General features: G+C 38.3%; 1 protein-coding gene and 1 pseudogene across 3 annotated transcripts in view; one reads left to right on the top strand and one right to left on the bottom strand.

Moving 5' to 3' along the window:
* DDX10 (DEAD-box helicase 10) overlaps window positions 1–23,994 on the top strand; it is a 291,045-nt gene that overhangs the window by 117,995 nt on the left and 149,056 nt on the right. The gene's annotated exons all lie outside the window — the stretch shown is intronic.
* LOC110151884 (DNA endonuclease RBBP8-like) overlaps window positions 5,045–23,994 on the bottom strand; it is a 32,054-nt pseudogene continuing 13,104 nt past the window's right edge.

The raw sequence follows: 23,994 nt of genomic DNA, 5'->3' as shown, positions 1-23,994 counted from the left end.
AAATAAACTCAAAATGGATTAAAGATCTAAATGTAAGACGAGAAACTATAAAACTCTTAAAGGAAAACATTGGCAGAACACTCTGATATAAATCACAGCAAGATCCTCTATGACCCATCTCCCAGAGTAATGGAAGTAAAAATAAACAAATGGGACCTAATTAAACTTAAAAGCTTTTGCGCAGCAAAGAAAACTATAAAGGTGAAAAGACAGCCTTCAGAATGGGAGAAAATAATAGCAAACAAAACAACTGACAAAGATTCTCCAAAATATACAAGCAGTTCATGCAGCTCAATACCAGAAAAATAAATGACCCAATCAAAAAATGGGCCAAAGAACTAAACAGACATTTCTCCAAAGAAGACATACAGATGGTTAACATACACATGAAAAGATGCTCAACATCACTCATTATTAGAGAAATACAAATCAAAACCACAATGAGGTACCATCCAACAGTGGTCAGAATGGCCTCCAAACAGTAAATGATGGAGAAGTTGTGCAGAAAATGGAACTCTCTTACAGTGTTGGTGGGGAGCAAACTAGTACAGCCACTATGAAGAACAGTGGGAGATGCCTTAAAATACTGGAAATAGAATTACTATACAACCCAGTAATCCCACTGCTTGGCATATACACCGAGGAAACCAGAATTGAAAGAGACACATGTACCCCAGTGTTCATTGCAGCACTGTTTACAATAGTTAGAGCATGGAAGCAACCTAGATGTCTGTTGCCAGATGAACGGATAAGGAAATTGTGGTGCACATACACAGTGGGATAGTACTCAGCTATAAAAAAGAACACATTTGAGTCAGTTCTAGGTGGATAAAAACTGGAGCCCATTATACAGAGTGAAGTAAGTCAGAAAGAGAAACACCAATAGAGTATATTAATGCATATATATGGATTTAGAAAGATGGTAACAACAACCCTATATACAACACAGTTAAAAGAGACACAGACGTAAAGGACAGACTTTTGGACTATGTGGGAGTAGGCAAGGGTGGGGTGATTTGAGAGAATAGCACTGAAACTTGTATATTACCATATGTAAGATAGAGGACCAGTAAAAGTTTGATGCACGAAGCAGGGCTCTCAAAACTGGTGCTCTGGTACAACCCAGAGGGATGGGGTGGGGAGGGAGGTGGGAGGAGGGTTCAGGATGGGGGGGACACATGTGCACCCATGGCAGATTCATGTCAGTGTATGGCAGAAACTGCCACAGTATTGTAAAGTAATTAACCTCCAATTAAAATAAATTGATTAATTTTAAGAAAAACAAATTTTAAAAAGTGGTGAGAGCAAGCATTCTTGCCTTTTTGCTATCTTTATATGCACAGTTGATTGGGCAGTTTTCTTGGGAAGGGCCTCACCATTCACCATGAGAACCTTTAAAATTATAGAGATTTTTTCCACATAATGGTTGTGGAGAAACTTGGAAATTCAGAGCAAAAGGAGGATTTGACACACTCTTGTTGGCTTAAAGATGGTGGGGGCCAAATGAGAAGGTAGTTTTAAGGAAATGGGAGAAATTCCTAGCTGACAGCCAGCAAGGAAATAGGGACTTCCATCCTATAATCTCAAGGAACTAAATTCTGCCAAAAAAAGTGTGTGAGCCAGGAAGCAGATTTTTCTCCAAAGGTTCCAGGTGAGAACTTGTTCTAGCCAACATCTTGATTTTAGTCTTATGATAACACTGAGCAGAGGACTTAATCATGCTGGATAGATTTCTGACTTGCAGAATTGTGAACTCTTTGATGGATGTTATTGAAAGTAGCTAAGTTTGTGGTCCTTTGTTATGCAACAAGGCTTTTACCCAGCCCGATTTCCTTCTTTCTTGGTAATCTCCTTCAGTTTCTACTTGATTTTGGTTGCCCTCCAGTGCCTTCAAAAAGTTGTTGAAGGGAGTTCATAATTGCCATCTGTGGGAGTGCTAGTATAATATAAACTACTTTGCCATTGCTAGAGCTAGAACTCTCCGTATTAATTTCAGGTTTTCCTTCTCTTTATAAATTATTTATATGGTCTTCATATTATTGTTGTTGTTCGGTCTCTAAGTCGTGTTTGACTCTTTGTGACCCCATGGACTGCAGCATGCCTGGCTTCCCAGGCCTTCACTGTCTCCCAGAGTTTGCATAAATTCATATCCATTGAGTTGGTGATGCCATCCAACCATCTCATTCTCTGTTGCCCCCCCCTTCTCCTCCTGCCTTCAGTCTTTCCCAGCATCAGGGTATTTTCAAATGAGTCAGCTCTTCGCATCAGGTGGCCAAAAAGTATTGGAGCTTCCACTTTCACATCAGTTCTTCCCGTGACTGTTCAGCGTTTCCTTTAGGATTGATTGGTTTGATCTCCTTGCTGTGCACGGTTTATATTAAATGTACGATGTTTCATCCTGTTGAAGTACCATTCTCCTAATGTGAGCCTTTTGGTTGTTTCTGATTTTTCTTACAAAAAGCTACAGAGGTATCTCTGAGTCTGTACTTTGGTTCTGTTGATTTATTAGGATAAATTTGGAGTAGAGTCTCTAGGTTAAAGAGATTAGAGGAAAAGCTTTTGGAGGGCTGCGCTGCTTACTAGCTGTGAGACTATGGCAAGTTAACTTATTTGAGTCTCATTTTCAAGGAAATGGCAGCCCACTCCAGTACTCTTGCCTGGAAAATCCCATGAACGGAGGAGCCTGGTAGGCTACAGTTCATGGGGTCGCAAAGAGTCAGACACGACTGAGCGACTTTACTTTCACTTTTCACCTTTTGGGAAAGCCTAAGAAATCTGTCGTTCGTGGTTGTTTGAGCATTACATTATGTGGCTTGTAGAAAGTGCTAGGGAAAGAGAGGATACTTAATAATGGATGAAGACATGAAGATTACAATGATAGCTGCTGATGTGTTTGACATCTTGCTTTTCAAAAGTAAAATGCCAATTTACAGTTGGATTTTTTTTTTTAAAGTAGGTCTTCTACATGACTAATCACACAAGGAGGGACAACTACAAAATGCAGAGCACAGGACAGGGTAGCTGAAGTTAAAGATGAAAGAATAGACTTTATAATACTACCATATGCATATTTGGTGTTGAATCAGGTCTTCAAAACATATAATTGTCCCATTCTCCTTAGTTTGTGCATCAAAAGGAAGTCCTTTTGCGATGCCTTAGAGGGGTGGTTTCTGGACACTTTTTTTCTTTCCCTCTGTGCTTCAGTTTACATCTAGTATGTTTGTTCAGACCAGCAAACTGTATTATCCAGTTTATTTCCAGTATATAGCTGGCATTTATATAATCTAAAAAGCTTTTTATTGTAGGTCTTTATCAAGTGCTAACTGGATTTATAATTTCCTAGTTTGTCACATCTTCCATAAATATAGTTGTCTCAGTGTTCCAAGAGATGCTATTGTGTTGCTGTTCATCGAAATACCGTTTTCTTAACATTCTTCTCACGCACTTTATTAATGTAGATGCCTGGGTTATATTGTTGTAAAAAGTTTCTGTTATTGACAGCTAACTCAGTCTATTTTTGTTTCCATGGGGCAATAAGGAAAGGTACTTAATTCACATATGGGGCTTCCCTGGTGGCTCAGAGGTTAAAGCGTCTGCCTGCAAATTCTCAAGAGGAAAGAAAATAATTTTAAATGCAGTTTACAGTGTGGTAACTGGTAATCCACTTGCAAACAAGCTCGTTTAGTGGAATTGGATTGAATGAAAAAAAATAGTTTTATAACATTATTGTTTGTGATCTGTGCCGGTATTGAGCTGCATGAAGAGATTACTTCCATTCCTATTGACCCCTTTTGTTCTCTCTTCTTGCCTCCAGAGGGTAAAAGAAGAAAGAGGGTTTTTGCTTTGTTTTCCAAAATGGTTCTATCTGTATAGTTGAAAAGGCTTTTCTTTAAAAGGGAAGCAGAGTCTAAGCTGCAGTTATTAGTTGTTCTTAAGTGTAGTTGTCGTTGCAAATCAAAGAAGTATCTTTCCCGAATGTTTCCTTTCTTGAATGAATAATTTTCAGCTTCCATGCCCCCCCCCCCACCACTGCTGCCGTAAAAATAAAATTAACAGGAGAATATGAATAGGACAACTAAATCGTTCTATTTTTAATAACTGCTCAAAAGTTTTTAAAAGTTGCTTCTATAACATCATAAAGATTTTGTTGCCACTGCCCATTGGGAGTTAAGAGCATAGCCATCAGAAGAGATTATTTTCAGACATTCATCTTTGACCTCCACAAGGTGCATTTTCTCCTTGAGAAAGCCACTGGCAAATTCAGCTAATGCAGAGCAAGGAGTTCATTTGTTTAAAGAGTTGCAGCTTTAGGGCTCAGATATAACACATCAGCCCTGCAGTTAATTTCTGACAAGCTCAGGTGATGACTGATTCGTCGGATCATGTATGGTGGATGGTTACCTAAGAAACGATCTTTCTTCTTAGGTGTCTGCTTAGGAATAGTGATTCTTGCAGGTAGTTCTGCAGAAGATTCAGATTTTTGAATATGAATGTAGAGGACTCATCTACATTCTTCAGAGGAAGCACAAGCCTCAAATTCTTCTTCCATTAATTCATTCTGCAATCATTTATTTAAAACCTGGATAGAGTTAAAATTTTTTAAATCATTTTTTTCTCATCAGCAGTGAAATTCTGGTTAGATTATTTCTAAATCACAAATTCGCAATTTCATTTTCCCAGGATGACTTTCTTCTTGCCTCTGTTTGATACATTTTATTAATTTACAGTAGTGTATACAGTAGTGTACCTGAGGCCACTATTCATGTACCATATTATCCTCATAGCTGCTAGTTTTTTACATGTTAGTTTGTACATTGCTTTTATGAAAGCAATTAAGTTGACTAATCCTATGGAGAGAACTGAATATTCTTTTGCTCATCAGTGCATCATTAAAATTGCAAATGAAAATTTTTCACAGTGACCCAGTTTGCAGTGTCTACAAACCTGTAGGAGGCTGGGATCAAGATGATGGCAGCATCCCTCAGGGTGAGGATAGGGAACACTTGCACAGAACCACAGTGACTGGTGACCTTACAAGGAATGGTTAGGGCTTGCTGATCTTGTGTTCCCAGTATTCTTGCTGCATGCGGACGATGAAGAGCCTGGCCTGAATGGTGGCGCCGTGGATGGTAGTGGTTACCTCCGTGGAGTGCTTAACACCTGGACCGGCATGTCTGTAGTAAAACGCAGTGGTGACAGATGCCCTTAGACCTGCTGCACTGGCCAGCACAGGTCTCCTTTTGCATGGACATATCTTCACATCTTTGCCCCTGAGAGACACGCCCGAAAAAAAGTCGGTGATCTCAGATTCTGTGAGAGCAAGGAGAAGAGAGAGCCCTCCTCCAAGCCTTTATGTCCTTAACCAAGCAGCTTAGTTTGATGACGGGAATCTACTTCTTGTCCTCTGCTGTGCCGCCAAGAAACCTTTTGTAGCATCTTCCCGTCACGCACTGTTAACGTGTTCTCTTGGAGAGGAAATGCAGAATTCTTCAAATCGGATGCTTTATATTCTTGTACCTTAAGTCAGAGCCGAAGTTGGGGAGTATACACCAGCAGCATGGTCTTCGTGGCCGTTGCTTTCACTGGGTTTAGGTAGTTTGAATTGATGAGCAGAACAAAGAAGGAAATGTTATCTATGTATTGTTTCATTCTGGTTTTTGAGAATGTTCTTAATTCATTTCAGACTAACATTATAGTTATATCTGGGAGACAGCTTTTAAAACACACAAAAAATATGTGTAAGTTGATATTGTCTTATATACTTATATATCATTTAATTTCAAAGAAGAAACTCTAGTCATTTGAGGATGCAGTTGAGCAGGCACAGTCTGTTCAATAGTCAAAATTTGATGAATTTTATAAGCTTTGAAAAGCTCTTTTCATGTACAGTAAAATGACATCATTCTCTGCTGGCTCCTATAAAATTGGCTTATCTTTTGTCAGCAGAATGACTGAAGTCTTGCTTCCTGTTTATAAAGCTAGAGTTTATTATCCTGAAAATTGTATTACCAAGTATAGCCTTTAGGATACTTTGCATTACAAGAAAGAGGAAATATGACCAGAGCTGTCTTAAAGAATGAGAATAATTGTTAATTGCATAATGAGAATCATGGATGAAAGTTCTACTATCAATTAGTTCAACAGTGTTTTCAGAATGAAAGTTCTGTATATCTTTCTGCTAGACTTTTGTCCTTAGACTTGTCCCATAATGATTAAAAAGATACTATTATTCCAGACATTTAGTTTTTCCCATCAGTCATGGCAAGTAGATGGGGAAACAATGGAAACAGTGATAGACTTTATTTTCTTAGTTTCCAAAATCACTGCAGATAGTGACTGCAGCCATGAAATTCAAAGATGCTTACTCCTTGGAAGGAAAGCTATGACCAACCTAGACAGCATATTAAAAAGCAGAGACATTACTCTGCCAACGGAGGTCCATCCAGTCAAAGCTATGGTTCTTCCAGTGGTCATGTATGGATGTGAGAATTGGACCATAAAAAAAGCTGAGCACAGAAGAATTGATGCTTTTGAACTGTGGTGTTGGAGAAGACTCTTGAGAGTCCCTCGGACTGCAAGGAGATCTAGCCAGTCAGTCCTAAAGGAAATGAGTCCTGAATATTCGTTGGAAGGAGTGATGCTGAAGCTGAAGCTCCAATTCTTTGGCCACCTGATGAGAAGAAATGACTCACTAGAAAGACCCTGATGCTGGAAAAGATTGAAGGTGGGAGAAGAAGGGGACGACAGAGGGTGAAATGGTTGGATGGCATCACCAACTCTATGGACATGAGTTTGAGCAAGCTCCAGGAGTTGGTGATGAACGGGGAGGCCTGGTGTGCTGCAGTCCATGGGGTTGCAAAGAGTTAGACACGACTGAGCAACTGAACTGACTAATTACTTCAGACAAGTTAAATGAGAGTCTCCGTGGGGGAGCGAGGGGGTCCAGGCGTTGGTCCCCTTGGAATGCATGATGACTCTGTCCTGCAGCTTGCTGGAACTGAGAACAAAGTTATACCAAGTAAGACTCACCCTGGCGAGTATAAACCCAGCTACCCTGAATCGTACGGGCATTTATTAGCCGAAGACAGCAGTTCTTTTAGCAAGGAATAATGGAGAAGAATTTGGCCAATATTGTCTGGCATGCTACAGATGATTTAAAGTATAAAAAACAAACTACATTTTGAATTCATATGTGATCATTATTATCACTTTAAAAAGCTATATAAATTGTTCTTACCCTTTGCTTAGAGACAGATCTTCAGAGAGACAGTTTTTATTAACCCAGTGAACTGCAGTACGAAAAGAATGTTTTGGTTAGGAAGGAAGCAAGAGTATTTAAAGCACACTTTGAGGCATTTGATGTGTAGATAAATATCAGTCTTTTAAGTAATTGTAAAGAAATGATCTATGTTGCCTTGTATAAGGATTGTACTCAACTCTCGATCAATCAGAATTGAGTCTTTTCTCATGGGTTTTATAACATGTGCTCTTTGTTGTGACTCTCTTGTTTTTTTAATTTTTAGCTGCATTCTGCCTTCACCAGCATGTGCCAGAACAGAATTTATTATTATCCCCGTCTGAACAGTCTGTTGCTTAATGGCATTGCCATTTTCTAGATAGACTCTTTACTTGTATTCATATAGCATCTTTGACCAGCAGATTTTCTCTCCCCTCTAGTTCACAGTGGTGTCCTTCTGAGTCTCTCTTGTTTTTGACAGAAATACCACCTTAAAAGGTCCTCGCTCTCCCTCCCCCTGCTCGCAGTATGTTTTTCAGTCTCTCTTTAGTTTATTCCTAATGGTGCTTCTGGAGTTATCATCCTAAAATTTAGGTGGGATCATGTCCTTTTTGCATTGCCTTATCTCCTTATCTACAGAATAAAACTTCACAGTTTGATTTTTTTTCCAAGCACTACCTAAAAATATTTCCCATTTCACATATTCTGCTTTATACTGTGATGCTGATACTCTTCCCATGAAGAGGTGGAATCTATATGTCCCTTCACTAGAATCTGGGCAGATTTCTGATGGTGGTAAGACACTAATGTGACCGCCTCGACAAGTCACAAAGAGTGTTAGGCCTTCTCCCTGTACCTCTGGGACACTGCATGTTGGAACCGAAGTCACCATGCTGTGGGAGAGTCCAGCCAAAACCTTCCCTGCAGACCTTGCTGAACTCCCACCACCAATTTGCTGCCCTGCGTGATCTTAGAAGTGGATTCTTCCCCCAGTTAAGCTGCCCAGGCTGATCTTTGTGGACAGAAATGAGCTATCCCTGCCAAGTCCACCTATATTGGAAAACCATGGGGGAAGAAAAAGGTTTGTTGTTTAGTCGTTAAGTCATGTCTGACTCTTTTGTAACCCCATTGACTGTAGCCCGCCAGGCTCCTCTGTCCATGGGATTTTCCAGGCAAGAATACAGGCGTGGGTTGCCATTTCCTTCTCCAGGGCATCTTCCCAACTCAGGAACTGAACTGGTGTCTCCTACAATGCAGGAGGATTCCTTAATACTGAGCTACCTGGGAAGCTCGAGAAAAAGGTTACTTGTATTTAAAGTGCCTAGATTTTTCTTTTTAAAATCAGCTTTGATGAAGTATAAGATACTTAACTTTACAATAATGTTCAGTATATAATTCAGTGAATTTTGATAAATATTTGCAGTCTTTTCATTACTAACAGAATCAAAATAGAATAGTTAAATCATTTTACAAAGTTCTATTGTATACCTTTGCATTTAATCCCCTGTCACTGTCCTCAGTCCCTAGCAACCACTAAACTATTACTAGAGTTTTGCCTTTTCCAGAATGGAAAATTTGTTTCTGTACTAGTTTTTAGCTATTATAAATATACCTGTTATGAATATTCAAGTATAAATCTTTTTGTAGACATCAGTTTTCACTGGTAAAGAGTGGGATTGTTGGGTTATATGGTAGTACAGGGGCTTGCTCTATGGCTCAGTAGGTGAAAGTCTTCCTGCAATGCAGAAGACACATGAGACTCAGGTTAGAACCCTGGGTTGGGAAGATCCCCTGTAGAAGGAAATGGCTGCTGCTCCTGTATTCTTGCCTGAAAAATCCCGCGGACAGAGGAGCCTAGTGGGCTGCAGTCCAGTGGGTCGCAGAGTCTGCCACGACTGAGTGACTAAACACAGCAGACGTGGTAGTAAATGCCTAATTTTTTAAACCGTCTGTCTTCAAAAGTAGTTTTTCCAGCAGTGTGTGGAACTTTGAGTTTCCCTGTGTTTTTGCTAGTTCTTGTTACTGCTCTTTATTTTTTTTTTAAGTATAGCAATTCTCATGGGTGTAAAGGCAACTCATTCCTGTTTTAATTTGCACAGACTTAATGACTGGTAATAGTCACATCCTTCATGTGTTTACCCAATTCTGTCATGTTAAAAAAATGGGTTGTTTATCTTTTTAATACTTAGTTTTAAGACTTCTTATATATAGTGAAAGTGAAGTCGCTCAGTCGTGTCTGACTCTTTGCGACCCTGTGGACTGTAGCTTACCAGGCTCCTCCGTCCATGGGATTCTCCAGGCAAGAATACTAGAGTGGGTTGCCATTTCTTTCTCCAGGGGATCTTCCTGACCCAGGGATCGAACCTGGGTCTCCCACATTGCAGGCAGATGCTTTAACCTCTGAGCTACCAGGGAAGCTTCTTTTATCTAAGGTTGGCCAAAAAGTTCATTCGAATATTTGAACCCAACATTTGGGATGGACTTCCCTGGTGGCTCCGTGGTAAAGAATCTGCCTGACAATGCAGGAGACATGGGTTTGATCCTTGAGTTGGGAAGATTCCCTGGAAAAGGAAATGGTAACCCACTCCAGTATGCTTGCCTAAGTAATCCCATGGACAGAGGAGCCTGGTGGGCTAGAGTCCATGGGGTTGCAGAAGAGTCAGACACAGTTTAGCAACTAAGCAACAACAACAACAAATATTTGGGATATGTTTCCTGTCAGGTAAATAGTAATGTAAATATTTTCTCCTATTCCCTGGGTTGTTGTCCTTTCACTTTCTAGGTGAAGTCTTTTGAAGCACAAAGTTCATAATTTTGGTCAAATACAGTTTATCATGTTTTTCTTTTGTGGTTCATGTCTTTTGTGTTTCTTCTAAAAAAAATCAAGCAAAACATGATTAAAAACTTTGCCTAAACAGGGTAACAAGGATTTTTCTCCTGTATTTTCTTCTGGAAGCTTTATATTTTTAGCTCGTGCATCTAGGGGTATGACCCATTTTGATTTAATGTATATGATGTGAGGCAAATTTCATCATTGCTGTTTGCATGTGGATATCAAATATTTTCAGCAACATTTGTTAAAAAGATCATCTTCTCATTGAAATATCTTGGCACCTTTCTTGAAAATCATTTGACCATGTTTATATGGTTATGTTTCTGGAGTATATTTTGTTCTGTTATTTTCTTTTGATTATGTGTCTGTCCTTGTGCCAATATCTATTCTCTTAATTACTGTAACTTAATTGTCAGTCTTGAAATCAGTTAGTGTTAAGTTCTACAGCATTTGTATTTTATTCAAAGATATTCTATTCCAGATCTTTGCATTTCCATGTATATTTTATGATAAGCTTTTGCTTACTATGAAGAAGATTGCTAGAATGGAGATTATATTGAATATATTGATCAATGTACTGACAGTGACATCCTTAAGATAGTATTTTTTATCATTCTGCATGTCCATTTACTTAGTTCTTTTTGCAGTGTTTAGCAGTTTTCAGTGTATAAATCTTGCACACATTTTGTTAAATTTATTCTTTGCACTATTTGTAGCAGTCCAAATGGGGTTCAGTTACTAAAGAAGACTCACAGGGGAAAGATTAGATATAGCAACAAGATTAGAACAATAAGGATATGCATTGCAGCCAGAGGCTCTCCCTCATTGCAAGAGGTTTAGAAGGGCTGGACACGACCTCTGCCTGTCTTCTCTGTTGATCATATGGTCACTTTTTCTCTCAGATCAGGTGCCACTAATGTGTGCACAGAACCGTGTAGCCCCCACTGGAGCCTAGGCTTATATTACTTATACTCTGTTTATCATATAGGCATAGTTTTTCCCATAACCAGCCCCAAAGGTAGAGCCTTCTGTGGTTTTTCACTCAGACCAGATGGAAATCATCAAACCTCACTTATTAATAAACATTGTTGACAGTCTGGTACAGAGTACCCTGAGACTCACCTTCAGCCTGTCAGTACAAAGCAACACTATCAAGCCATACATTTCTTGTCTTGACAGGGATCCACGCCATACAGGTTCATTTTCACTTTAGCAAAACAGCTCAGGCTAATTCCCGGTATGCTGTAATTGAACCACATCCCTAAACTTTTCTTTGGTCCTATTACAATGGTTATTCTAAAAAGTTTCTGTTTCCAATAAGTATTGCTTTTATATGTAAACAAAACATACTTTTTGTATATTGACCTCATAGTCTGTGACCTTGCTAACTCACTTGTTACTTTTAATAACTTCTTGTAGATTTCGTAGGAACTTTTACATTGAAAATCATGCAGTCTTTGAATAAGGGTAAATTTTCTTCTTTTTTATAAACCTGTATGCCTTTTATTTCTTTTTCTTGCCTTGTTGCATTCACTAGGAGCTCTAGTATAGTGTTGACTTAAAGTGATGACAGCATTCTTTCTGATCTCAGAGATAAAACATCCACTATCTCAGCATTAAGTAAGGTGTTGTCTCTAGGATTTTTGTGGATATTCTTTATCAGGTTGAAGTACTCTTCCTTTTATTCCCCATTTTTATCATGAGTGGGTATTGAATTTTGTCAAATGCTTTTTTTGCTTTCATTAAGACACTTTGGTTCCTTTGGTGGAGGCATGGGCGGGGTATGTTAGTCTGTTAATACGGTAAACTAGTATTTATTTTTGAATGTTAAAATAGCTTTGCATTCCTAGCATAGACTCTCTTGACCATGATTCTTTTTATGTATTCCTTTGTTCAATTTGAAAACATTCTCTTAAGGATTTTTACTTCTGGGTTTATGAGACTCATGAGTCTGTAGCTGTTTTTTTATTGTACTGCCTTTGTCTAATTAGGGTATTAGGTTAATGCTTGACTACAGAATGATTTGCAGCATGTTTCTTCTTTAGTATTTTGCACGGCTTTGTGTAGCTTTTTAACCCATTTCTTATGTTTGGTCTAACTCACCAGTGAAGCCACATGGACCTGTGAGCTTTCTTTGTGGGTAGGTTTTTAAACTACAAATTCTTTTTCTCTAATAAATCTATGGCTATTCAGGTTATGAAATTTCACCATTCTATTTAATTTGCTGAATTTATTGATATAGAATTTTTAGTAATGTTTTCTTGCTGACCTTTTACGGTCTGTGTGATCTGTAGTGGTTTTCTCTTTCATTCTTGACTATGTGAATTCTGTCTACTCTCTTTTTTCCTAGTCAGTTTTATTAACCTTTCAAAGAATTTTGCTTTCATTGATTTTCGATAAAGACATTGTTTTTATATTTTTTGTTTTGTGATAGCAGGACTATCCTTGTCCCTCATAACCTTTATAGTGCAGATCCCTTCTGTTCTGGTTTAATGTGTCCTGGTGTTTTACTGCTTCACCTCTCACCTGAATATGCTTTCTGGAACGACTATTGTTATTCATTTTTGTCATTTCCACAGAATTTTAATTTAAATTGAACTTGTAATAGTGGATAAAGACCTTAAAAGTTGGTGTAAGTTGATTTAGTTTTCTGGCAACTAATGTATATAGAATTCAATAGTAAGTTAAAACAAAAAGGCATAGAGAGAGTTGTCATTATTTGGATGGCAAATTTAACCTTTTTTAAATATAAAATTTCCTCTATAATGTGGTTTGAATATTTATATTTCATCATAATTTACATGCTTGTTAATATGCTTTAGATAATTCTAGTCTCATTTTCTTTTGGTATATAAAAAGAGAAGGACTCTTTAAGTTCATTTGTCTGATTTAGAGATTGCTTTTAACCCCACTTCAAATCTTTTTCCCATGCCGAGGTGGAGACGAATGCAAAGGAATCCATACTAGGATTTAACAGAATAAATGTTGCTCAGCTAGTAAAGAATCTACCTGCAGTGTAGGAGACTTAGGTTTGATCCCTGGGTTGGGAAGATCCCCTGGAGAAGGGAGAGGCTACCCACTCCAGTATTCTGGCCTGGAGAATTCCATGGACTGTGTAGTACATGGGGTCGTAAAGAGTCAGGCACGACTGAGCGACTTTCACTCATTACATAAAGAGCCACTCTAAGAAATGGAACTCTACCTAGTAAATATGGGCTTACTTAGTACCTTTACCATGTGACTGGAGTTATCACAATTTTGTTTATAAAATCTTTCAGAATTTCATCCATTATGTGATTTGTAAGGAGAGTTGTGTCATTATCACTGCAACTCCAACTCTGGACCATTGTGCTTGGCCAACGGTGAGGAATAGTAGTGGTTATTTACTGACCTTTTCAGATACTTTTAGATGAGGAAAGGTATAAATAAGTAAAGCAACTCTTTGATTTCTGATAAATGGTCTGGAGGCTGAAGAACCATTAGAAAGGGACTCATTCTGCATCTTGTGCAGTTTACTGTCCCTTTATCTTGCTCAGCCACTCCTTAATAATGACCCCAAGGAAGCAGACTCATGCTATATTCCTCTTACACCCATACTAGAAATCTTAACTCCTTCATCCTTGAACTAATCCCCATAACTACTATTTCTCTCAATTTTTAGAAAGTTTTTCTTGACTCTCTCCTTCCACCTCTTCCTTCCATCTGATTTCTTTAATATATTGTTGTCATTAATCTTGCTAAAAACATTGTAGTTGTATCACTCTGTTGCTCCCCAAACTTTTACAGAATAAAATTTTCTAAACTCTTCATCCCTAATAAATGCTTTTTTTAGTTTCACCATCCTGGAACATGGACTTATCCTCAGTTACTGACAATTTCTGTCATATTTTAAAAAATATGTTAGTAATATTTAAAACACATGAAATGTCTCCCCTTAACTATTTTTAAGTATACTATTTAGTATTGTTAAGTACATTCACATTGTTGTGCAACCCAGTCTCCAGAACCTTTTCATCTTGCAGAACTGAAATTCTATTTATTAAATAGTAACATCACAGTATTTGTCTTTTTGAGACTAGCATATTTCACTTAGCATAATGTTTTTATGATTCATCCATGTTGAAGCGTGTATCAGTTTCCTTCCTTTTTAAGGCTAAATATCAGGTCTCTTTTTAAGACCAGGTTTTTTCTTTTTATGGGAAGGAGATTGACGATGTTAGAATATTAAATATGTGAGAAGAATTAATATAGTTAGAAGATAGGGTGGTAGGGGGAAGATTCTGGGGCTTTTGAAACTTTCAACTTTGCTTGCCCTACTTGTATAGGGTGTAGAATATGCCATCCCAAAACATGCCACAGGGATGTAAGGATTATTCTGAGTCAAGGGCATGTAAACAAGATCCAGGAAAGCCTTTCTGACCTTTCTTTTTCTTCTTGAGAGCAAGAGGTGAACGCTTATGTCAAAGGTGCCATCCTGATACCAGTTGAAAGGAAACCATTCTTACTGTTAGAGAGTGGTAATCTGTGTGAACAGACCTTGTTACTCACCCTTACCTTCCTACTCACTTTTCCACAATTAACTGTTCTAGCCCAAATCCTTTGTCTTGTTTTTTGCAGTTTACTCCTCTTTGTCCAACCCTGTACATACACTTTTGGCCCTAACTACTTTGGGTCTTTATTTTCCTTGTGAAGGCTTTCAGAAAGATACACACAAAAAAATTACTAAATAAAATTTATGTGTTTTTCTCCTATTACTGTGTCTTGTATCATTCTTCTTAGGCCCAGCTGGGAGAAGGTAGAGGAGAAATTTTACCCTTCCATACAATCTTGTTTCCCGTTTACTGAGTTTCTTCTAGGTATTAGTAGTGCCTGGGTTTTCAATTTTTTGTTTGTTTGTTTTGTTTTTGTTTAAGTAAAGCTCATCTCAGAGCATGTTTACTTCTAATTAATAAGCGTGTGTGTGTGTGTGTGTGTGTGTATTTAGTCACTAAGTTGTGTCCACCAGGCTTCCCTGTTCTTCATTATCTTCACTTTAATAGGTATACAGTTCAATAATGTATCTACTATTTTAGAAATTGCCTTTTCTTTTCAGTCTTTGAACATATGTTTTTTGTTTTTATTCTTTTCACTGAAGAGCTGTTAAAACTGAGGATCCTATTTGTAGGGCAGAAATAGAGATGCAGACACAGAGAATGGACTTGTGGACACAGTAGGGGAAGGAGAGGGTAGGACAGATTAAGAGAATAGCATTGAAATATATACGTTACCATGTGTAAAATAGATAGTGGGAAGTTCTCATTTAATGCAGGGAGCTTAGCCTGGTGCTTTGTGATGACCTGGGGGGGTGGGATGGGGATGAGTGGGAGGCAGCTTCAAGAGGGAGGGGACACGTGTATACTTAACGGTTGAATCACGTTGTCTTACAGCAGAAACCAGCACAACATTGTAAAATTAATTCTCCAGTTAAAAAAAAAACCAAACTAATGTAAATGTCTTTTTGGACTCATGATAACCCAGATGACCTGAAAAATAAGTTATTTCTTTGGAGTTCTCTTAGTCATAGATAGGCATGCAGGTGACAAAGCTTACTTTACTTGTTATATAATAAAACATTCTAAAAAGTTCAGCCTTCGATTTGGACAGAACTTTTTCACCCCTACTTATCGTGTAATAAATATGATAGTCTCCTGAAAGGGTTAGTTCTTGGCCTACTTGAACAAGAACTATCCTAAGAAATTTTTGGGGACAAATCTGATCGCTTTATACTTCCAGAGTATGCCCATGTCTTTTCCTATATGTGAATTCTAAGCTACTGTAAGCTACTAAGTGCTTTGCAGTATGATTCAAAACTGTTTCATGTCCTGTTTCTTGCCAGGCTCCAATTCCCTCCCTACTCACTTTCATCTCTGCCTTCATCTCCGCAAAAATGACTTAGAATTCTCCAAATGTGGCCTACACTTTCCTTAGCCTAGCAAATAAGATTCTCCCTGCTTGGAATACCCTATTCTTCTTTCTCTGTATTTGATGAAATCTGTCTATTTGATGGAAGCCTCTGTCTGTCAGAGTTTCTTATCTGAACCTCAGAACTCAATGATTTAAGTGACTGTTTCTCAGTTTGTTAAAGATAGTGTATGAAAAAAAAAATAAAGATGGTGTATGAAAATTATCATTCTAGATGTGTATGGACAAAGTTAATTTATTACCTTCGGTAGATGCTTTAGGGCATTAGGAATGAATTTTTCTTTTCAGACCCCCCCCCCCCCCCGAACCCCGACTAAATACATTGGAGAAGGAAATGGCAACCCACTCCACTATACTTATAGCCTGGAGAATCCTAGGGACAGAGGAGCCTGGTGGGCTGCCGTCTATGGGGTCGCACAGAGTCAGACACAACTGAAGCGAGTTAGCAGCAGCTACTAAATACCGTCTAGTCTGAATTTGTTCCCTTCTATTGCTCTTGCACAAATTTTATTGGAACATTTGTCACATTATAATTATTTGTTTGTACATTATATATTATGTTTTGTTAGCGTTTCTATTTAGGCTGGGCATCTAGAGAACAGAGCCTGTCTTCTAGGACTCGGCACCATGCCTGATATAGCACAGATGGTCAATAAATTTTAGTGAATATAAATAGATACAGATGCTGTGGATTATACTGACTTAAAGTGATTTAGATTTATTTTTTCCAGCACAACTGTAGTCTGCATTGTTCATTCCCTTTTCTAATTTATTTTTGTATTTGCTTTCTTTCTTGAGTACCTTAATATTTGCTGCCCTATTTTCTAGTTGACTCTGTATCACACATTAGCAATTTTCTTGTTCTTTGTGGATGCTTTGTCTGCCTAAATAGAGTTAAGTGTTCCTAGTGAGGGCTTCCAGGGTGGACCAGTGATGAAGAATCTGCCTGCAGTACGGGAGATTCGAGTTTGATCCCTGGGTCAAGAAAATTCCCTGGAGAAGGAAATAGCAGCCCACTCCAGTATTCTTGCCTGGGAAATCCCATAGATAGAGGAGTCTGGGAGGCTATAGTCCATGGGGTTGAAAAAGAGCTGGACATGGTTAGCGACTAAAAATAGCAATGAGAACCTATTGGTATAGATTTCTGGAATCTCTAGTGTCAGATTTATAAGATGTTGAATTCTTATCAATTGACAGTTACATAAAAAGTTATATGTGAGATGATGCTTTTGCCTAATTTTGTTTGAATATAATTACTTTTGTAGTATTTAAAATTTTTGTGTTATCCCCATTTTCTTAGTTGATTATGTTCTCTGTACATTATTATATTTATCCTTTAAATGTTTGCTCTGTGAATTGGTTTCTCATCTAGGTGGTAAACTAGTTTCCCTCCATTCTTTTTGCATTCCTGTTTGTAGAGATGGAAATAGGTGTGTGCTAAGTCACTGTAGTTGTGTCTGACTCTTTGCAACCTCATGGACTGTAGCCGCTGGGTTCCTCTGTCCATGGGATTCTCCAGTCAAGAATACTGGAGTGGGTTGCCATGCCCTCTTCCAGGGCATCTTCCCCACCCAGGGGGAAGGAACTGAACCCATGTCTCTATGTCTCCTGCATTGGCAGGCAGGTTCTTTACCACTAGTGCCACTTGGGAAATAGATACTCATTATTATTTAACATCATGTTATTAAGTATATGCTGTGTTCATCAAGAACAGAAAAGTTAATCATTTGAATTGATAGAACCACACTGTGGTTCTTTTTCAGCCTCTGGAGGATAGTGGCAGTGCAGCTTCGCTTTGTGGAAGAGACCCTGTGGTTGTTAGATTCTGTACTTTGGAATGTCAGAATGCATTCTTTGAATGCCATAGTGTGATTGTTTCAATTTTTGTGAAGCAAATGTTTCACTGGACCATAATTTTCTGACAATATTTGAATAAAACAAAAAGTTTATCTTCACATCTCCTTACATGCCTAGCCAATGAAGATGAAAAGGACACATTCACTATTTTGTTAACTGGTTTCCCTTCTGTTGTGTTGTCTTTCTCCTCTCCTTAAAGCTTGAGATGTGTGCTTTTTTGAGGTTGATTAGAAACATTTTCAACGTGCCTGAGTTGGTAAAATGTTAAACAACTCCAGGATTGGAAGTAGCTTGGCATGTATAGAGAAAACCACATCGCTAGCAAATTAAGATGTCAGATCTGTGAATCCTGACTATATTATGTTCTATTTCCTGAATTTATTCTTAACTTTTTATAGTTTCAGTTTTCTCTTGTTGTGAAATATATTAATATTCAGTTCAGTCAGTTCAGTCACTCAGCTGTGTCCAACTCTGCGACCCCATGAATCATAGCACACCAGGCCTCCCTGTCCATCACCAACTCCCGTACTTTGCCCAAACTCATGTCCATTGAGTTGGTGATGCCATCCAGCCATCTCATCCTCTTCGTCCCCTTCTCCTCCTGCCTTCAATTTTTCCCAGCATCAGGGTATTTTCAAATGAGTCAGCTCTTTGCATCAGGTGGCCAAAGTATGGGAGTTTAAGCTTCAACATCAGTCCTTCCAATGAACATTCAGGACTGATTTCCTTTAAGATGAACTCGTTGGATCTCCTTGCAGTCCAGGGGACTGTCAAGAGTCTTGTCCAACACCATCGTTCAAAAGCATCAGTTCTTTGGTGCTCAGCTTTTTTTATAGTCCAACTCTCACATCCATACATAACTGCTGGACAAACCAGAGCCTTGACTAGACGGACCTTTGTTGACAAAGTAATGTCTCTGCTTTTTAATATGCTGTCTAGGTTGGTCATAACTTTCCTTCCAAGGGGTAAGCATATTTTAATTTCATGGCTGCAATCACCATCTGCAGTGATTTTGGAGCCCCAAAAAATAAAGTCTGCCACTGTTTCCATTGTTCCCCCATCTGTTTGCCATGAAGTGATGGAACCAGATGCCATGATCTTAGTTTTCTGAATTTTGAGCTTTAAGACAACTTTTTCACATTCCTCTTTCACTTTCATCAAGAGGCTCTTTAGTTCTTCTCCACTTTCTGCCATAAGGGTGGTGTCATCTGCATATCTGAGGTTATTGATATTTTTCCTGGCAGTCTTGATTCCAGCTTGTGTTTCATCCAGCCCAGCGTTTCTCATGATGTACTCTGCTTATAAGTTAAATAAGTAGGATGACAGTATACAGCCTTGATGTATTTCTTTCCCTATTTGGAACCAGTCTGTTGTTCCATGTCTAATTCTAACTGTTGCTTCATGACCTGCATACAGATTTCTCAAGAGGCAGGTAAGGTGGTCTGGTATTCCCAACTCTTTCAGAATTTTCCACAGTTTATTGCAATCCATAAAGTCAAAGGCTTTGGCTTTTTCGATGATCCAGTGGATGTTGGCAATTTGATCTCTGGTTCCTGTGCCTTTTCTAAAACCAGCTTGAACATCTGGAATTTCACAGTTCACATACTGTTGAAGCCTGGCTTGGAAATTTTGAGCATTACTTTGCATGCATGTGAGATGAGTGCAATTGTGAGGTAGTTTGAGCATTCTTTGGCATTGCCTTTCTTTGGGATTGGAATGAAAAGTGACCTTTTCCAGGCCTGTGGCCACTGCTGAGTTTTTCCAAATTTGCTGGCATATTGAGTGCAGCATTTTCACAGCGTCATCTTTTAAGATTTGAAATAGCTCAATTGGAATTCCATCACCCCCACTAGCTTTGTTCATAGTGATGCTTCCTAAGGCCCACTTGACTTCACATTCTAGGATGTCTGGCTCTAGGTGAGTGATCACACCATTGTGATTATCTGGGTTGTGAAGATCTTTAATTATATTAATAATTATATTAGTTATTAGGAGGGATTACTTGTCCCTCCTAATCCCACAAATTTAAAGTAGCTTAAAAAATACTTCTAAATGTAACAACATAGAAAACATCAGGCACAGTATAGATAGAATAGAAGTGACTAGTGGGAAGTTTAACGTACAGGTCATGCAAGGTTTCACACGGTTCTTATTATGGATCAGGAATTTGACTCTGAGGTCTTAGCTGCCAAAATTGAAAAGAGAACACTTTATACAGAGAGAATCTTCTTCTCTAAAGAAACATAGCTTTTCCTTGCAATTCAACAATTGTCCCACAGTACATAAAAGTATTTTAATACATTTTATATGTATTTTAATTTAATTTTCAATACCTATCTTAAATAAATTGGAGAGATGATGCCAGGGTGAGTTCAGGGAAGGCAACTCTCTAGAAACCTATAAGATACTCATATGCATTCACATTTGTGCCTTCCCTCTGTGCGCCCCCTTCCCCCCACCCCATGCATGCATACTTCTCTGGGTAAGGTGGAGCTTAGATTGTCAAGGTATAGCAGCTGTTTTCTGACAAAGCAGTGAATTACAACTTATCATTCTTAAAATGGTTAGTTCATTCCAAAGTAAGTTGAAAATTATGCAGATGCTGTGCCTTTAGCTGAAACAGCCGTGCTGTAGGTGCTCATATAAATAACTGATAATAGTATTATTTTGATCTAATTGCTCTGTGGTAGTTTGTGGTCTTTATTAGGAAGTTTTGACATCTAGCATCTTAGATTCAGAATTAATGAGGCAAATTATTTGTGAGTTTCATAATACGTTAACTCCAGAAATCTTACTACATGAGTAGAGAGTTAATTGCATTTACTAGAGAAAATTCACATCAGTTCAACCTGTTTACTTGATTAGATTGGAATTAAATATGTTTGAAATTAGTTTTAGTTAAATCTTTTACTAGGATCATTGTTGAGTTATTAATGATTCATCCAAATCCTTCAAATTATTGTATGGTGTAAATAATTCAAGTTTTTGGAGAAGAGCCAGTTTAGGATATGTTTTAAGTAGTCTTGGTCAGTGATAGCATACTAACTTGGAAATAGCCACACTGAGTCCTAAAGATTCATTTCATGTTTCACTAGTATTTGTTGCTTTTGAACTTAACCACTTCTGTTCTTACACTCAGGCATTCTTTTGGCATAAGGAAAAAAATAGTTTGGGAGATGGAACACAGTTATTATTCATCCTGTCAATATGTTTTCCCTATTTAGAGTTGATGGTTTGGTTAGGTTTCTGTTAGGGGGGAAAATGCTTTGGCAGTATGGTGCAGTGTTTTTTTTAACACATCACTAATCGTGAGAGGGATTTGTTTTCGTAGAGCTTTTCCTTTCTCCTTTTTCTTCCGCTGTTGTGGCTTTGTTTTCAGATTGTCTTCTTGTGTTACTGTGACGTCTTTAGTCTGCACGGCTGTGTTTCTGCTTGCCTGCTTTGCTCTGGATGTGCTGTCTCTTTTGTTCCTAGTCTTCCCTGAATCGTGTCACATAACTTTTATTAACTCCACACCCCCACCCAATTTTATTTCACCTCTGTCCGTACAAGATTACTATTTCTTTTTCCTAAAGTGACTTAAGAAAATTCAAATTTTTTTCATAGAGATATTCAAGGGTAACACTGGAACTTGGAAAAAAGCATTTAGTTTGGGATTTTGACTAATATTAATTGCTTATGTGATTTGAAAGATGCATTAAATTTTTAGCAGAGAGTAAGTTTCTTGGTTTCTATTAGATTGGTGCAAAAGTAATTGCGATTTTGCATTGTTGAACTTTGCTGTTTGATAATGGAATACATTCTTAATGTGGTACTGTTATACATCATCTTAATGTGCATTTCTCACTTTATGTTTTTTTGCTAATGACATTACTTGCTGTTTAGTTTATATTTATTTTAGACTAGGGAAATGATGTAGACAAAAAACAAATTTGAGCAGTTTTCTTATTTGAGTTCAAAATGGGTCATAAAGCAGCAGAGACAACTCAGTGTCAACAACACATTTGGCCCAGGGACTCCTAGTGAATGTACAGTGCAGTGGTGGTTTAAGAAGTTTTGCAAAGAAGACAGCCTTGAAGATGAGAAGCACAGTGGCTCGCCATCAGAAGTTGACAAAGACCAGTTGAGAGGATCTTTGAAGCTGATCCTCTTACAGCTACATGAGAAGCTGCTGAAGAACTCAGTGTCAGCCATCCTATGGTCGTTCTCCACTTGAAGCAAACTGGAAAGGTGAAAAAGCTTGATAAGTGGGTGCCTCATGAGCTGACAGCAAATAAAAAAAAAGTTTTGAAATGTTGTCTTCTCTTATTCTATGCAGCAACAGTGAACCATTTCTGGATCAGATTGTGATGTGTGACAAAAAGTGGATTTTATAAGGCAACCAGCAACAGCGAGCACAGTGGTTGAACCAAGGAGAAGCTCCACAGCACTTTCTAAAGCCAAACTTGCACCAAATAAAGGTCATGGTCACTGTTTGCTGGTATGCTGCCAGTCTGATCCACTACAGCTTTCTGAATCCCCAGGAAACCATTACATCTGAGAGTATGCTCAGGAAATCGGTGAGATGCACCAAAAACTGCAATGCCTGCAGCCGGCATTGGTCAACAGAAAGGACCCAATTCTTCTCCACAGTGCCCGACTGCATGTTGCACAACCAACACTTCACAAGTTGAATGAATAGGGCTACGAAGATTTGCTTCATCCTCCATATTCACCTGACCTCTTGCCAGCCTCTTCAAACATCTTGACAACCTTTTTCAGGGAAAACTCTTCCACAATCAGCAGGAGGCAGAAAATGCTTTCCAAGCATTTGCCAAATCCTGGAGCATGGATTTTTATGTTACAGAAATAAACAAACTTATTTCTCATTGGCAAAAATGTGTTTAACAGGTCCTATTTTGATGAATAAAGATGTATTTGAGCCTAGTTATAATGATTTAAATTTCACAGTCTGAAACTGCAATCACCTTTGCACCAACCAATATTAATGTAATTTGTTCTTTTAAATATGCATAGAAAAGATAGCAGTAGGTGTCCCATTGCAATACATGTATTCTTTATTTAGTGAATTCTCTATCACAGGATTTGCCCAAGTGGAAATGGTTTCAGTCTCAGAGAGGTTATAGGCCCCAGCATTTGGAAAGTAAATTAAAGTTTCCTACAAACAATGTTCCAAAAGTTTTTACATCAGTGACATTGTGGAGTTCTTAGAGGAGCATAAGCTTCAGTGTTTGAGATTATAAAATTTGAGTTTGAAGGGTCTGTGTTTAGAACCTAACTCTGTCTCTTTTAGCAGGATACTTGTTTAATTTAATTCATTTTGTTTAATTTAATTCCTGTAAGATGTGGGATATACCTCAAAATGAAAGTTGTGAGAAGTAGATGAAATGTAAAACATCTAGCATGGCATCTGGCGTATGACATCTCTAATTAGCTTCTGTTCTATAAACTTCTCAAAGAAAGGTTTAGTGACCTTCTGATTTACTGCTAAGCCCATATGGGTTGGCACTTGTCGTGTATTGGAACTTAAGACAAATTTCACAGTATCATGGCATGGGTTAAGAAATAGGCTTTTTTGGGAACAGGGTACATCTTACGGGGAAGAGCCGAAATCAGCAAGGAGAAGGTAAGGCATTGGTTTCCTGTCATTTTGTTATTCTGCACAGAGGGATGCCAGAGCTTTGACAGTGCGCTCAATATAAAGTGTAGGCAGGTCTCCTGTCCTATATATTATTCTGTCTTATAGAGAACAAGTGGTAGATCAACCTTATCCATGAATTGTCACACAGACAATCAGACAGAATATAGTGGATGCCTATAGTCATCTAAAAGTTCATCTGTCCAGCATGTGGAGACCTGAGGCCCAGGGTAAGTTGGGTTTGCCTTGCTAAGGGAAGAAGCTCTCATTTTGTCTCTCCTGCTGGGAGAAGGGGGTGAAGTGTAGTGATGCCACCTCACTGATGAGGCGCCCAGAGTGACTCCTGACTACATTTACAGACAAGTTCTCCTTGCATCATAACCAGGATCAATGAATCCCCTTTCTCAATGAGAAAGAATCAAGTGTGAAATATTATGCTGTTTATGTTGATGTTGGAATAGGTGACAG

This window comes from Odocoileus virginianus, chromosome 10, assembly GCF_023699985.2.
Source record: "Odocoileus virginianus isolate 20LAN1187 ecotype Illinois chromosome 10, Ovbor_1.2, whole genome shotgun sequence".
NCBI classification, from domain to species: Eukaryota; Metazoa; Chordata; class Mammalia; order Artiodactyla; family Cervidae; genus Odocoileus; species Odocoileus virginianus.
Note: the sequence above shows the minus strand (reverse complement) of the source record. Positions and strands in the feature narration are given on the sequence as shown.